Here is a 14,657-nt window from a genome sequence, read left to right on the forward strand (position 1 = left end):
ATGATTCTTTGATCTTCTCTAATTTCATGGAGGAGAATGGAGTGTTCTTGGTGCTCCACCCTTAGTTGTCCCATGTTGGAACTCAATTCTCCTAGGGAGGTGTTCAGTTGCTCCCAATAGTCTTGTGGAGGAAAGTGCATCCCTTGAGGAATCTCAGGGATCTCATGATGAGTGGGGTCTCTTGTTTGCTCCATCCTTTTCTTAGTGATGGGCTTGTCCTCATCAATGGGGGTGTCTCCCTCTATGTCAACTCCAACTGAATAACAGAGGTGACAAATGAGATGAAGAAAGGCTAACCTTGCCAAGGTAGAGGACTTGTCCGCCACCTTATAAAGTTCTTGAGCTATCACCTCATGAACTTCTATTTCTTCTCCAATCATGATGCTATGAATCATGATAGCCCGGTCTATAGTAACTTCGGACCAGTTGCTAGTGGGAATGATTGAGCGTTGGATAAACTCCAACCATCCTCTAGCCACGGGCTTGAGGTCATGCCTTCTCAATTGAACCGGCTTCCCTCTTGAATCTCTCTTCCATTGGGCGCCCTCTTCACAAATGTCAGTGATGACTTGGTCCAACCTTTGATCAAAGTTGACCCTTCTTGTGTAAGGATGTTCATCTCCTTGCAACATAGGCAAGTTGAATGCCAACCTTACATTTTCCGGACTAAAATCCAAGTATTTCCCCCGAACCATAGTAAGCCAATTCTTTGGATCCGGGTTCACACTTTGATCATGGTTCTTGGTGATCCATGCATTGGCATAGAACTCTTGAACCATTAAGATTCCGACTTGTTGAATGAGGTTGGTGAGAACTTCCCAACCTCTTCTTCGGATCTCATGTCGGATCTCCGGATATTCACTCTTTTTGAGTGAAAAAGGGACCTCGGGGATCACCTTCTTCAAGGCCACAACTTCATAGAAGTGGTCTTGATGCACCCTTGAGATGAATCTCTCCATCTCCCATGACTCGGAGGTGGAAGCTTTTGCCTTCCCTTTCCTCTTTCTAGAGGTTCCTTCCGGCCTTAGATGCCATAAATGGTTATGGAAAAACAAAAAGCAATGCTTTTACCACACCAAACTTAAAAGGTTTGCTCGTCCTCGAGCAAAAGAAGAAAGAAGAGAGTAGAAGAAGAAGAAATGAGGGAGAAGGGAATGGCTTTGTGTTCGGCCAAAGAGGGGGAGAAGTGGTGTTTAGGTTGTGTGAAAATGAAGGGGTGAAGAAGGGTTTATATAGGAGAGGGGGGCTCATGGTTCGGTCATGTATGGGTGGGTTTGGGAGGGAAAGTGGTTTGAATTTGAAGGGTGAGGTAGGTGGGGTTTTATGAAGGATGGATGTGAGTGGTGAAGAGAAAGACGGGATTTGATAGGTGAAGGGTTTTTGGGGAAGAGGTGTTGAGGTGATTGGTGAATGGGTGAAGAAGAGAGAGAGTGGTAGGGTTGGTGGGGATCCTGTGGGGTCCACAGATCCTGAGGTGTCAAGGAAAAGTCATCCCTGCACCAAATGGCATGCAAAAACACGTTTTGAGCCAATTCTGGCGTTAAATGCCGGGCTGGTGCCCATTTCTGGCGTTTAACGCCAGGTTCTTGCCCTTTCCTGGCGTTTAACGCCAGTCTGGTGCCCCTTTCTGGCGTTAAACGCCCAGAATGGTGCCAGACTGGGCGTTAAACGCCCATCTGCTAGCCTTACTGGCGTTTAAACGCCAGTAGGTTCTTCCTCCAGGGTGTGCTATTTTTCTTCCTGTTTTTCATTCTATTTTTGCTTTTTCAATTGATTTTGTGACTTCTTATGATCATCAACCTACAAAAAAACATAAAATAACAAAAGAAAATAGATAAAATATAACATTGGGTTGCCTCCCAACAAGCGCTTCTTTAATGTCAGTAGCTTGACAGATGGCTCTCATGGAGCCTCACATTTTCTCAGAGCAATGTTGGAACCTCTCAACACCAAACTTAGAGTTTGAATGTGGGGGTTCAACACCAAACTTAGAGTTTGGTTGTGGCCTTCCAACACCAAACTTAGAGTTTGACTGTGGGGGCTCTGTTTGACTCTGATTTGAGAGAAGCTCTTCATGCTTCCTCTCCATGGTGACAGAGGGACATCCTTGAGCCTTAAACACAAAGGATTCTTCATTCACTTGAATGATTAGTTCACCTCCATCAACATCAATCACAGCCTTTGCTGTGGCTAGGAAGGGTCTGCCAAGGATGATGGTCTCATCCATGCACTTCCCAGTCTCTAGGACTATGAAATCAGCAGGGATGTAATGGTCTTCAATCTTCACCAAAACATCCTCTACAAGTCCATGAGCTTGTTTTCTTGAATTGTCTGCCATCTCTAGTGAGATTCTTGCAGCTTGCACCTCAAAGATCCCTAGCTTCTCCATTACAGAGAGAGGCATGAGATTTACACTTGACCGTAAGTCACACAGAGCCTTCTTGAAGGTCATGGTGCCTATGGTACAAGGTATTGAAAACTTCCCAGGATCTTGTCTCTTTTGAGGTAATTTCTGCCTAGACAAGTCATCCAGTTCTTTGGTGAGCAAAGGGGGTTCATCCTCCCAAGTCTCATTTCTAAATAACTTGTCATTTAGCTTCATGATTGCTCCAAGGTATTTAGCAACTTGCTCTTCAGTGACATACTCATCCTCTTCAGAGGAAGAATACTCATCAGAGCTCATGAAAGGCAGAAGTAAGTCCAATGGAATCTCTATGGTCTCATTTTGAGCCTCAGATTCCCATGGTTCCTCATTGGGGAACTCAGTGGAGGTCAGTGCACGCCCATTGAGGTCTTCCTCAGTGGCGTTCACTTCCTCTCCTTCCTCTCCAAATTCGGCCATGTTGATGGCCTTGCACTCTCCTTTTGGATTTTCTTCTGTGTTGCTTGGAAGAGTACTTGGAGGGAGTTCAGTAACTTTCTTGCTCAGCTGTCCCACTTGTGCCTCCAAATTCCTAATGGAGGACCTTGTTTCAGTCATGAAACTTTGAGTGGTTTTGATTAGATCAGAGACCATGGTTGCTAAGTCAGAGGGGTTCTGCTTAGAATTCTCTGTCTGTTGCTGAGAAGATGATGGAAAAGGCTTGCCATTGCTAAACCTGTTTCTTCCACCATTATTGTTGTTGAAACCTTGTTGAGGTCTCTCTTGATTCTTTCATGAGAAATTTGGGTGATTTCTCCATGAAGAATTATAGGTGTTTCCATAGGGTTCTCCTAGGTAATTCACCTCTTCCATTGAAGGGTTCTCAGGATCATAGGCTTCTTCTTCAGATGAAGCATCCTTAGTACTGCTTGGTGCATTTTGCATTCCAGACAGACTCTGAGAAATCAAATTGACCTGTTGAGTCAATATCTTGTTCTGAGTCAGAATGGCATTCAGAGTATCAATCTCAAGAACTCCTTTCTTCTGACTTGTCCCATTGTTCACAGGATTCCTTTCAGAAGTGTACATGAATTGGTTATTTGCAACCATTTCAATTAGCTCTTGAGCTTCTGTAGGCGTCTTCTTCAGATGAAGAGATCCTCCAGCAGAGCTATCCAAAGACATCTTGGATAGTTCAGAGAGACCATCATAGAAAATACCTATGATGCTCCATTCAGAAAGCATGTCAGAAGGACATTTTCTGATCAATTGTTTGTATCTTTTCCAAGCTTCATAGAGGGATTCTCCATCCTTCTGTCTGAAGGTTTGGACTTCCACTCTAAGCTTACTCAATTTTTGAGGTGGAAAGAACTTTGCCAAGAAGGCATTGACTAGCTTTTCCCATGAGTCCAGGCTTTCTTTAGGTTGTGAGTCCAACCATATCCTAGCTCTGTCTCTTACAGCAAAAGGGAATAGCATAAGTCTGTAGACCTCAGGGTCAACCCCATTAGTCTTGACAGTGTCACAGATTTGCAAGAATTCAGCTAAGAACTGATGAGGATCTTCCAATGGAAGTCCATGGAACTTGCAATTCTGTTGCATTAGAGAAACTAATTGAGGCTTAAGCTCAAAGTTGTTTGCTCCAATGGCAGGGATAGAGATGCTTCTCCCATAGAAATCGGGAGTAGGTGCAGTAAAGTCACCCAGCACCTTCCTTGCATTGTTGGCATTGTTGTTGTTTTCGGCTGCCATGGGTTCTTCTTCTTTGAAGATTTCTGTTAGGTCCTCTACGGAGAGTTGTGCCCTAGCTTCTCTTAGCTTTCGCTTCAAGGTCCTTTCAGGTTCAGGGTCAGCTTCAACAAGAATGCCTTTGTCTTTGTTCCTGCTCATATGAAAGAGAAGAGAACAAGAAAATGTGGAATCCTCTATGTCACAGTATAGAGATTCCTTGAGGTGTCAGAGGAAAAGAAAAATAGAAGGAAGAAGGAGAAGAATTCGAACTTAGTTAGATAGAGTTCGAATTGTGCATTGAGAAAGAGTGGTACTCCATAAATAGAAGGATGTGAAAAGAAAGGAAGAATTTTCGAAAATTAAGTGAAAGATTTTGAAAACATTTTGAAAAACTTTAATTGATTTTCGAAAACCAGGAGCGGGAAAGAAATCAAGTAATTTTTGAAAAAGATTTTGAAATTAGAAATCAAAAAGATATGATTAAAAACTGTTTTGAAAAGGATGTGATTAAAAAGATATGATAAAAAAAATTATGCTTTTAAAAAGATATGATTTGAAAATAATTTAAAAAGATTTGATTTTTTTTTTTAAAATTAATGACTTGCCTAACAAGAAAAGATATGATTCAAACATTAAACCTTTCTCAACAGAAAAGGCAACATACTTGAATTGTTGAATCAAATCATTAATTGTTAACAAGTATCTTTGAAAAAGGAAAGAAATTGATTTTGAAAACATTTGATTGAAAAGATATGATTTGAAAAAGATTTGATTTTGAAAAACTTTGAAAACTTGAAAAAAATTGATTTTGAAAACAAAATCTTCCCTCTTGTGCCATCCTGGCGTTAAACGCCCAGAATGGTGCACATTCTGGCGTTTAACGCCCAATGCACTACCTTTTTGGGCGTTAAACGCCCAACCAGGTACCCTGGCTGGCGTTTAAACGCCAGTCTATCCTTCTTCACTGGGCATTTTGAACGCCCAGCTTTTTCTGTGTTATTCCTCTGCTGCATGTTCTGAATCTTCAGTTCCCTGTACTATTGACTCTAAAATAGAACCAAGATCAAATAAACAATGCATGCAAGACACCAAACTTAAAATTGGACACTAGACTCAAACAAGAAACATAAAATATTTTTGGTTTTTTATGATTTTGAAAATTTTTTTTTTGTACTTTTTCGAAAATTATATGAAAATAGAAAATGAAGGTTTCAGAATTCTCAATTTGAATTCCAGGAATCATTGAATGCTAGTCTAAGACTCCGGTCCAGGAATTAGACATGGCTTCACAGCCAGCCAAGCTTTCAAAGAAAGCTTCGGTCCAAAACACTAGACAAGGCCAATGGCCAGCCAAGCCTTAGCAGATCATTGCTCAATAGCAAGATTGATAAAAATCAACAAGCTCTTGTGATGATAAGTTGAAAACTCGGTCCAATAAGATTAGACATGGCTTCACAGTCAGCCAGATTTCAACAGATCATCATGAAACTCTAGAATTCATTCTTAAGAACTCTGAAGAAAAATACCTAATCTAAGCAACAAGATGAACCGTCAGTTGTCCATACACAAAATAATCCCCGGCAACGGCGCCAAAAACTTGGTGTGCGAAATTGTGATCACTACTTTTCATAACTCAAATAATCCCTAGTAATGGCCCCAAGAACTTGGTGCTCAATACCATGGCATAAACACAACTTTGCACAACTAACCAGCAAGTGCACTGGGTCGTCCAAGTAATAAACCTTACGCGAGTAAGGGTCGATCCCACGGAGATTGTTGGTATGAAGCAAGCTATGGTCACCTTGTAAATCTTAGTCAGGCAGACTCAAATGGGTATAGATGATGAATAAAACATAAAGATAAAGATAGAGATACTTATGTATATCATTGGTGAGAGCTTCAGATAAGCGTATGAAGATGCTTGTCCCTTCCGTCTCTCTGCTTTCCTACTGTCTTCATCCAATCCTTCTTACTCCTTTCCATGGCAAGCTTATGCAAGGGTTTCACCGTTGTCAGTGGCTACCTCCCATCCTCTCAGTGGAAATGTTCAACAAACCCTGTCACGGCACGGCTATCCATCTGTCGGTTCTCGATCAGGCCGGAATAGAATCCAGTGATTCTTTTGCGTCTGTCACTAGCGCCCCGCCCTCAGGAGTTTGAAGCACGTCACAGTCATTCAATCATTGAATCCTACTCAGAATACCACAGACAAGGTTAGACCTTCCGGATTCTCTTGAATGCCGCCATCAGTTCTTGCCTATACCACGAAGACTCTGATCTCACGGAATGGCTGGCTCGTTTGTCAGGCGAGCGCTCGGTTGTCAGGCGATCAACCATGCATCGTGTATCAGGAATCCAAGAGATATTCACCCAATCTAAGGTAGAACGGAGGTGGTTGTCAGTCACACGTTCATAGGTGAGAATGATTATGAGTGTTACGGATCATCACATTCATCAAGTTGAAGAACAAGTGATATCTTGGACAAAGAACAAGCGGAATTGAATAGAAGAACAATAGTAATTGCATTAATACTCGAGGTACAGCAGAGCTCCACACCTTAATCTATGGTGTGTAGAAACTCCACCGTTGAAAATACATAAGAACAAGGTCTAGGCATGGCCGAATGGCCAGCCTCCCAAAGTGATCAAAAGATTCAAAGATCTCAATATGTCAAATACAATAGTAAAAAGTCCTATATATAGAGAACTAGTAGCCTAAGGATTACAAAGATGAGTAAATGACATAAAAATCCACTTCCGGGCCCACTTGGTGTGTGCTTGGGCTGAGCAATGAAGCATTTTTCGTGTAGAGACTCTTCTTGGAGTTAAACGCCAGCTTTTGTGCCAGTTTGGGCGTTTAACTCCCATTTTGGTGCCAGTTCCGGCGTTTAACGCTGGGAAATCTGAAGGTGACTTTGAACGCCGGTTTGGGCCATAAAATCTTGGGCAAAGTATGGACTATCATATATTGCTGGAAATCCCAGGATGTCTACTTTCCAACGCCGTTGAGAGCGCGCCAATTGGGCTTCTGTAGCTCCAGAAAATCCACTTCGAGTGCAGGGAGGTCAGAATCCAACAGCATCTGCAGTCCTTTTCAGTCTCTGAATCAGATTTTTGCTCAGGTCCCTCAATTTCAGCCAGAAAATACCTGAAATCACAGAAAAACACACAAAATCATAGTAAAGTCCAGAAAAGTGAATTTTAACTAAAAACTAATAAAAATATACTAAAAACTCAACTCAAACTACTAAAATCATACTAAAAACAATGCCAAAAAGCGTACAAATTATCCGCTCATCACCCATCAATCTCCGGTTACCCATCGTAACATTGGCGCCGTTGCCGGGGACCCGCGAGATCAACCAGTAATGGCAGACGATTCGCACGAAGATGGCCACACAGCGTCTGATTCTGAGCAAGAGAATCAGGACGCTGGAAACAACGATGCGGACATAGTCACCCACCAAGGGGTAACCAACCAGCATAGAGAAGGCACCTCTAGGTTGAAAGACCCAAAGGCAAACTCTTCTGAAGAGCTCGAATCGGGAAAGGAGGGACAACCCCATGCAGCTGATTTCATGGGATTGTTCCACCGCCATCAAGGGCGCCTGGAGCAGTTAGAACAAGAACTGGAACGACAACGACATGCAGAGAAAAACTTGAGGAACAAGATCGAGTGACGAAAGAAGCTTGAGGAAAAGCTCCTGAAGTTAGAGCCTGCTCTCAAAGGTCGAAGCTCTCGCAGTGACCGAGAAGATTCTTCCCTTGGGGGAACTGATCCGTTCAGTAAGGATATAATGAAGGCAAAAGTTTCAAGAAACTTTAAAAGCCCTGATATGGACCTCTACGATGGAACCACTGATCCAAAGCATCATTTAAGCAACTTCAAAAGTCGGATGTATCTGGCCGACGCTTCTGATGCTACTCGCTGCAAGGCTTTCCCGACCACCTTGACGAAAGCAGCGATGAAGTGGTTCGATAGTCTTCCCCCAAGGTCAGTCACTAGCTTTGACGACCTCTCGTGAAAGTTCCTGATGCGATTCTCCATCCAGAAAGACAAAGTAAAGTACGCATCGAGCCTCCTGGGAGTAAAACAGGAGGTCGGGGAACCTTTGAGGGACTACATGGAAAAGTTCAACAAAGCGTGTTTGGAGATTCAAGACCTGCCCACAGAGGCGGTAATTATGGGCCTAGTAAATGGACTCCGAGAAGGCTCCTTCTCCCATTCCATCTCGAAAAGGCACCCGACCTCTCTCAGCGATGTACAAGAAAGAGAAAGAGAGAGAGCCCAAGAAAAAGGAGGAAGTCGGCTCGGAAAGGCTAAGGAGATATCACTTCTATACTCCTCTGCGAGTTTTCCTAGTAGATGTCTACAGGAAAATTTGTCATACTGAAAGGATAACTCCCCCCAAACCCATCAAAAACAAAAAGAGGGGAATTCATAGCGATTACTGCGAGTACCATAATCAATGGTCACTCAACGAATGAGTGTTACGACCTGAAAAATGTGATAGAAAAGCTGGCCAGAAAAGGTTGGCTGGATAGGTATCTCGTAGAAAGGTTGGATCATCATGTCAAGAGAAAGCGAGACAATGAGGACCGAAGAGATCCACCACCGCAGACCCCGAAAAGACATATACATATGATCTCGGGGGGATTCGATGGAGGCGGCCTCACAAAGTCATCCCGCAAGAGAAATTTGAAGGAAGTCTACCAAGTCGAGGCCGAAGCTCCCGACCTCCCTACCATCTCTTTTACTAAAGAAGATGGGCAAGGAATCATTCCTGGACATGATGATCCAGTTGTGATAACCATGATCCTTGCCAACGCCTATCTTCACAGAACCCTGGTGGATCAGGGGAGTTCAGCCGACATCCTATTCAAACCAGTATTTGATAAGCTGGGACTGGATGAAAAAGAGTTAAGAGCTTATCCCGATACTTTATACGGATTGGGGGATACACCAATAAGGTCACTAGGATTCATACCCCTTCACACAACTTTTGGAAAAGGGGCAAAATCCAAAACTATAAGCATTGACTTCATAGTCGTCGATGTGGGTTCGGTCTATAATGCCCTAATAGGCAGAACTACCCTAAATCAACTTGGAGTAGTGGTGTCTACTCCCCACTTTTGCATGAAATTTTCAATGCCAGAGGGAATAGCAACCATAAGGGGAGATCAGAAAATGGCAAGGAAATGCTACAATAAAAGCCTAAATCTGAGAGGAAAGGGCAAGGAGGTCCACACCATAGAGCTCGGAGGAGTCAGAGCTAAAGAAGAGTTGCAACCACAACCTGGGGGAAAAACTGAGGAGGTGCTGATCGAAAAAGAGGAAGGAAAAAATACCAACATAGGAGCCAGCCTGAAAGAAGATCTGAAACAGGAACTTATAAGGCTCCTACAAGAAAATTATGACCTCTTTGCTTGGAAAGCCTCCGACATGCCAGGAATAGATCCCGAACTCATGTCACATAAGTTTTCAGTATACCCTGGATCGCGGCCTGTTCAGCAAAGAAAACGAAAGCTCGGACCTGAACGGGCTCAAGTGGTGGAAGAGCAAGTACAAGCCCTTCTAGAAGCCGGCTTCATCAAAGAGGTCAAGTATCTGGCGTGGCTCGCAAATGTGGTGCTGGTCAAAAGGCAAAACGGCAAGTGGAAGATGTGTGTCGATTACATCGACCTGAACAAGGCGTGCCCCAAAGACCCATATCCTCTTTCTAATATTGATACCCTAGTAGACTTTAGCTCAGGGTATCAATACTTGTCATTCATGGATGCATACTCGGGATACAACCAAATCCCGATGTATAAACTGGATCAAGAAAAAACATTATTCCTCATGCCTATAGCAAACTATTGCTATATGGTCATGCCCTTTGAGCTAAAAAATGCTGTAGTCACATATCAAAGGCTGATGAATAAGGTGTTCGCACCTCACCTTGGGGGATTAATGGAAGTCTACGTAAACGACATGCTAGTAAAAACCAAGGATGAGGCCGACTTCTTGAACGACCTCTGGCAAGTTTTCAGCACTATAAGGATGCATGGGATGAGGTTAAATCCTGCTAAATGCACCTTCGCGGTGGAGACTAGAAAATTTCTGGGATTCATTCTAACACAAAGGGGAATTGAAGCCAATCCTGACGAGTGCAAAGCAATCCTAGAAATGAAAAGTCTGACTTGTTTGAGAGAAGTCTAACAGTTAAATGGCCGACTCGTAGCTCTCTCCAGGTTCTTGGCTGGATCGGCATTAAGATCTCTACCACTCTTCTCTCTACTAAGAAAAGGATGTCAGTTTGAATGGACTTCTGAATGTGAAGAAGCATTCCAGGAGTTTAAAAATTTTTAAGCCATCATCCCATTCTGACCCGACCTAAAGTTGTGGAAAAACTTGTCCTATATTTGTCCGTGGCTGACAAAGCCGTAGCATCAACTCTAATACGGGAAGATGAGGTCGGACAGCATCCTGTATACTTCACCTACAAGGCCCTGAATTGAGGTACCAAAAACTTGAGAAGTTTGCATATGCCTTAATTGTAGCCTCTCGAAGGTTACGGTCTTATTTTTAAACTCACACAATAAGGGTTCGAACGAACCAACCCATGAAGCAAATTCTTTAGAAGATGGATATTGCGAGTAGAATGGTTCAAGGGGTAATAGAGCTATCCAAGTTCAACTTTAAGTACAAAACTCGGACGACAATCAAAGCCCAAAGCCTCACCGACTTTGTGGCAGAATATGCAGGAGATCAAGAGGAAGCCTCCACTATATGGGAACTATATGTAGATGGATCCTCAAACAAAATCGAAAGCGGTGCAGGCATAATATTAGTCAATCAAGAGGGAACACAAATAGAATTCTCCCTCAAATTCAAATTTCCAGCTTCTAACAATCAGGAAGAATACGAAGCCTTGATTGCAGGGTTAAAACTGGCAGAGGAAGTCGATGCAACCATAGTAGTTGTGTTCAACGACTCCCAGGTGGTGACCTCCCAAATAAATTGAGAATATCAAGCTAAAGACCCCAACATGAAGAGGTACTTAGACAAAACCTTGGAATATCTCAGGTGTTTTGCGAAAACTGAGATCAGACACGTAACTCGGGATCTCAATAGCAGAGCAGACACCCTCTCCAAGCTAGCAAGTACCAAGCCAGCAGGGAATAATAGAGCCTGATTCAAGAAACTCTCCAAAAACCCTCTGTCGCAAAAGCAGAGGTCAAGCAAGATGTCCTTGAAATTTTCGAATTGAACCTCGGATAGATGAACCTACTAATCGAATATATGAAATTTGACATCCTACCCAAAGAGGAGAAAGAGGCCAAGAAAATTCGGAGGGAAGCACAAAACTACACTCTGGTGAAAAATATCCTCTATAAAAGGGGATATCAACACCATTATTGAAGTGCGTCCCGACTTCGAAGACAACGAAAGTACTTGAGGAGGTCCACAATGGTGTTTGTGAGAATCATCTCGGAGCAAGGTCCCTGGCTAGGAAAGCCATCCGAGCCGGGTTCTACTGGCTGACTTTGCAAAAAGATGCCACTGACTTCGTGAGGAAGTGTCAGCCATGCCAAATGCATGCGAACTTCCACGTCGCTCCCCTTGAGGAGCTCATCAGCATAACTTCTCCATGGCCTTTTGCGAAATGGGGATTGGAGCTATTCGGGCCCTTCCCCCAAGCGTCTGGACAAGTAAAATATCTAATAGTGGGAGTAGACTACTTCACGAAGTGGATAGAAGCAGAACCATTAGCCACCATCACAGCCCAAAGAAGTCAGAAATTTCTCTACAAGAATATTATCATAATGTATGGAGTATCCCACTCCATCACCACTGATAATGGCATCCAGTTCACTGACTCTACCTTTAGAAACCTGGTAGCAAGCATGAAGATCAAGCATTAATTCACCTCGGTAGAGCACCCACAAGCGAATGGGCATGCCGAGGCACTAACAAGGTCATACTGGCTGGGTTGAAGACAAGGTTACAAGACGCAAAGGGAGCCTGGGCTGAAGAACTCCCTCAAGTACTATGGGCTTATCAGACCACACCTTAGTCTGCCACAGGGAAAACACCCTTCCAACTTGCTTATGGCATAGAATCCATGATACCAGTAGAGATTAATGAGCAAAGTCCAAGGGTGAGCTTCTACGACGAGGTTAGAAACATACAGGGGCACAAAGAAGAACTCGAGCTACTCCCTGAAGTCTGAGAACAAGCCCAGATTAGAGAAGCAGCGTTGAAACAAAGGATGACAAATATATATAACAAGAAAGTCATTCGAAGAAGCTTCACTCCAGACGACTTGGTCTTTATCAGAAACAACATTAGAGTTAACAAGTCTGGGGAAGGAAAGCTCGCTGCTAATTGAAAAGGGTCATACAAAATTAGTGAGGTCTTAGGAAAGGGCTTCTACAAGGTGACCGACTTGAACGGCATCGAGCTACCTAGGTCGTGGCATGCTTGTAATATGAAAAGGTATTATAGTTAAAAGCGAACTCCACTCACTGATGTACTCTTTTCCCGACTTTTATGGTTTTTTCCCAAAGAAAGGATTTTCCTGAAAGGGGTTTTTAACGAGGCATCAAAGTGGAGGCTAAAAGGCAACAATTTCTAACCCCTTAGTAGCAAAAAGTACCTTTGCAAAATAAATAAAGATCTTTTTTCACATCTCTGTAAATTCTATTAAGATGTTACTATTCTTTCTACAAAACGCACTGAACTTAAGCTAAAAAAAACGTGAAAATCCCATGAACCGACCTAAAAGATCGTCAGGATAAAACGACGAGGCACAAGTTGGTGTAAAGAGGTTATAAAAGCAGATCATGGTAAACTCGGAAATTTATCGACCTACAAGTCGATAAAACCGATAAGAATGAAAATGTATCGCGAAAATAACCTAAGTTACAAGCAATCCAAATTTGAATGAATAAGGAATGTCAAAAAGAGATCAAGGAAAACCATCAAAGGCGAAAAACAGAAGCTGTGTCGAGCCTTTGAAAATCCAAAAAATAGCTTAGGCAAAACACAGCCTGCCCAGATAAGAGGTTTTTCTAAAGAAACAAAGATCAAAGGGTTCTTTTTCATAAACTGTCTAGTGAAGAAAGAATCAGAAAAGCATGCACACACCAAATTAATCTAAAATCCCTTATCCAAAAAAGGGACGACAATTAAAGGATTTTTTTAACGGCCATAAAAGGTCAAGAAAATGTTAGGAACAACCACCACAAAGACAATAAAAAGATAAAAGTGTTCAAAAGGGGCCCACAAGCCGGGTCCCAAATAGCTCAAATCACTTAAAAAATTAAGAGTCACCAGAAGTCGAATCGGCAACAGGGGATGATGGAGCAGGCCCTTCAGGAGTGGAGGTCAGAACACTCGAGGACATCAGCTGAGATCCCTCTTGCGGGCCCTCACAAGGAGGGGATTCTTCAATTCTCTGGCCCCAGGTCTTCAGCTCTGAAGCCATCTCAGGACGAGAAGGAGAAACGATGGCCCCATCTACCACGATCTTGTTAGGGTCAAGGCGAGAAAGGTCTAAGTCGGGAGCAATAACTCCAATCTGCTCCTTAAAGACCCTCTAAGCCTCCTCTGAATCTTCGGCCACCGAATCCTCCAAGTCCTAGAAAGCCTCCTGACATCCTGCCAACTCCTTTTCCAAATCAAGGTTCTCCTCAAAGAGCCTGACGTAATTCTGCTCCGCCTTCTCTTTGAGGCCCTCCGCCATGGCACACTGGCCCATCAATTTCTTCTCCCTCTCCTTAAGCTAAGTCCTCTCCTCCATCAACTCAGCGACATCCCCCTTCAGCCTTTTCTCCTCCTATTGATAAAGGAAGATCCTCCCCTCTAGCTTCTCAACCTTTTGGGTAGAACCCAAAGAGCTAAGGAGAGTCTTCTCCAAAATATCAAGGAGCTTCGTACATACCCCCGCCGCACGAACACTCCCTTAAACTAAGTAATTAAGATGGTTTCGAACGGAAGCATCATCCATATTAATTCGAGTATAAGGATAGATATGATTCCGAACAAACTTAGGGCCATCAAAATTAGCTTTCCCAGAAAAAGAACCAGACTCTGAAGTCTTGCGCTTCTTCTTCTCAGGTTTAGGAGAAGATCGGGACGGAGGAGAAGGAAAATAAGAAGCAGAAGAGGAAGATACCATAATGGGACGAGATGAGGTCCCCAAGTTGCGAGGAGGAGGAAGGGGAGGAGGCAAAAGAGTGTCAACAGCCCTGGCGGCGTCAACTCAGGCCCGAGACCTCTTCTTGGCATCTTGGACCTTCTGGTAGGAGGAACCGGAACTTTTCTTCACCATCTCTGAAAAAGAAAGTAGAAAGTTAAATTACAAAGTCAGAAGATAGCAACTCAGAATGCTATAGGTCGGAAATAATCAAAATCAATAATAAAGCTACCTAATTGGGTCCGCACATAACTCGGGGATCCCTGAAGAAACCTTTTAGTATCCAAATAGGGGGCCCTTCCCCAAACTTCTCGGAAGAACTCCACAACAGCCTCCTTAACTTCATCGAGGTCATCCAGACCATACTTATCGACAGAAGA

The 14,657-nt window shown here is 43.2% G+C and overlaps 1 non-coding gene across 1 annotated transcript; it reads left to right on the top strand.

The window, feature by feature from the left end:
• The first annotated feature begins 3,601 nt into the window (after positions 1-3,601).
• LOC130952803 (small nucleolar RNA R71) lies at positions 3,602-3,709 on the top strand. The gene has a single exon (XR_009074978.1). It is a non-coding gene; the product is annotated as a small nucleolar RNA R71 (small nucleolar RNA).
• The last annotated feature ends 10,948 nt before the right edge of the window (positions 3,710-14,657 follow it).

This window comes from Arachis stenosperma, chromosome 9, assembly GCF_014773155.1.
Source record: "Arachis stenosperma cultivar V10309 chromosome 9, arast.V10309.gnm1.PFL2, whole genome shotgun sequence".
NCBI classification, from domain to species: Eukaryota; Viridiplantae; Streptophyta; class Magnoliopsida; order Fabales; family Fabaceae; genus Arachis; species Arachis stenosperma.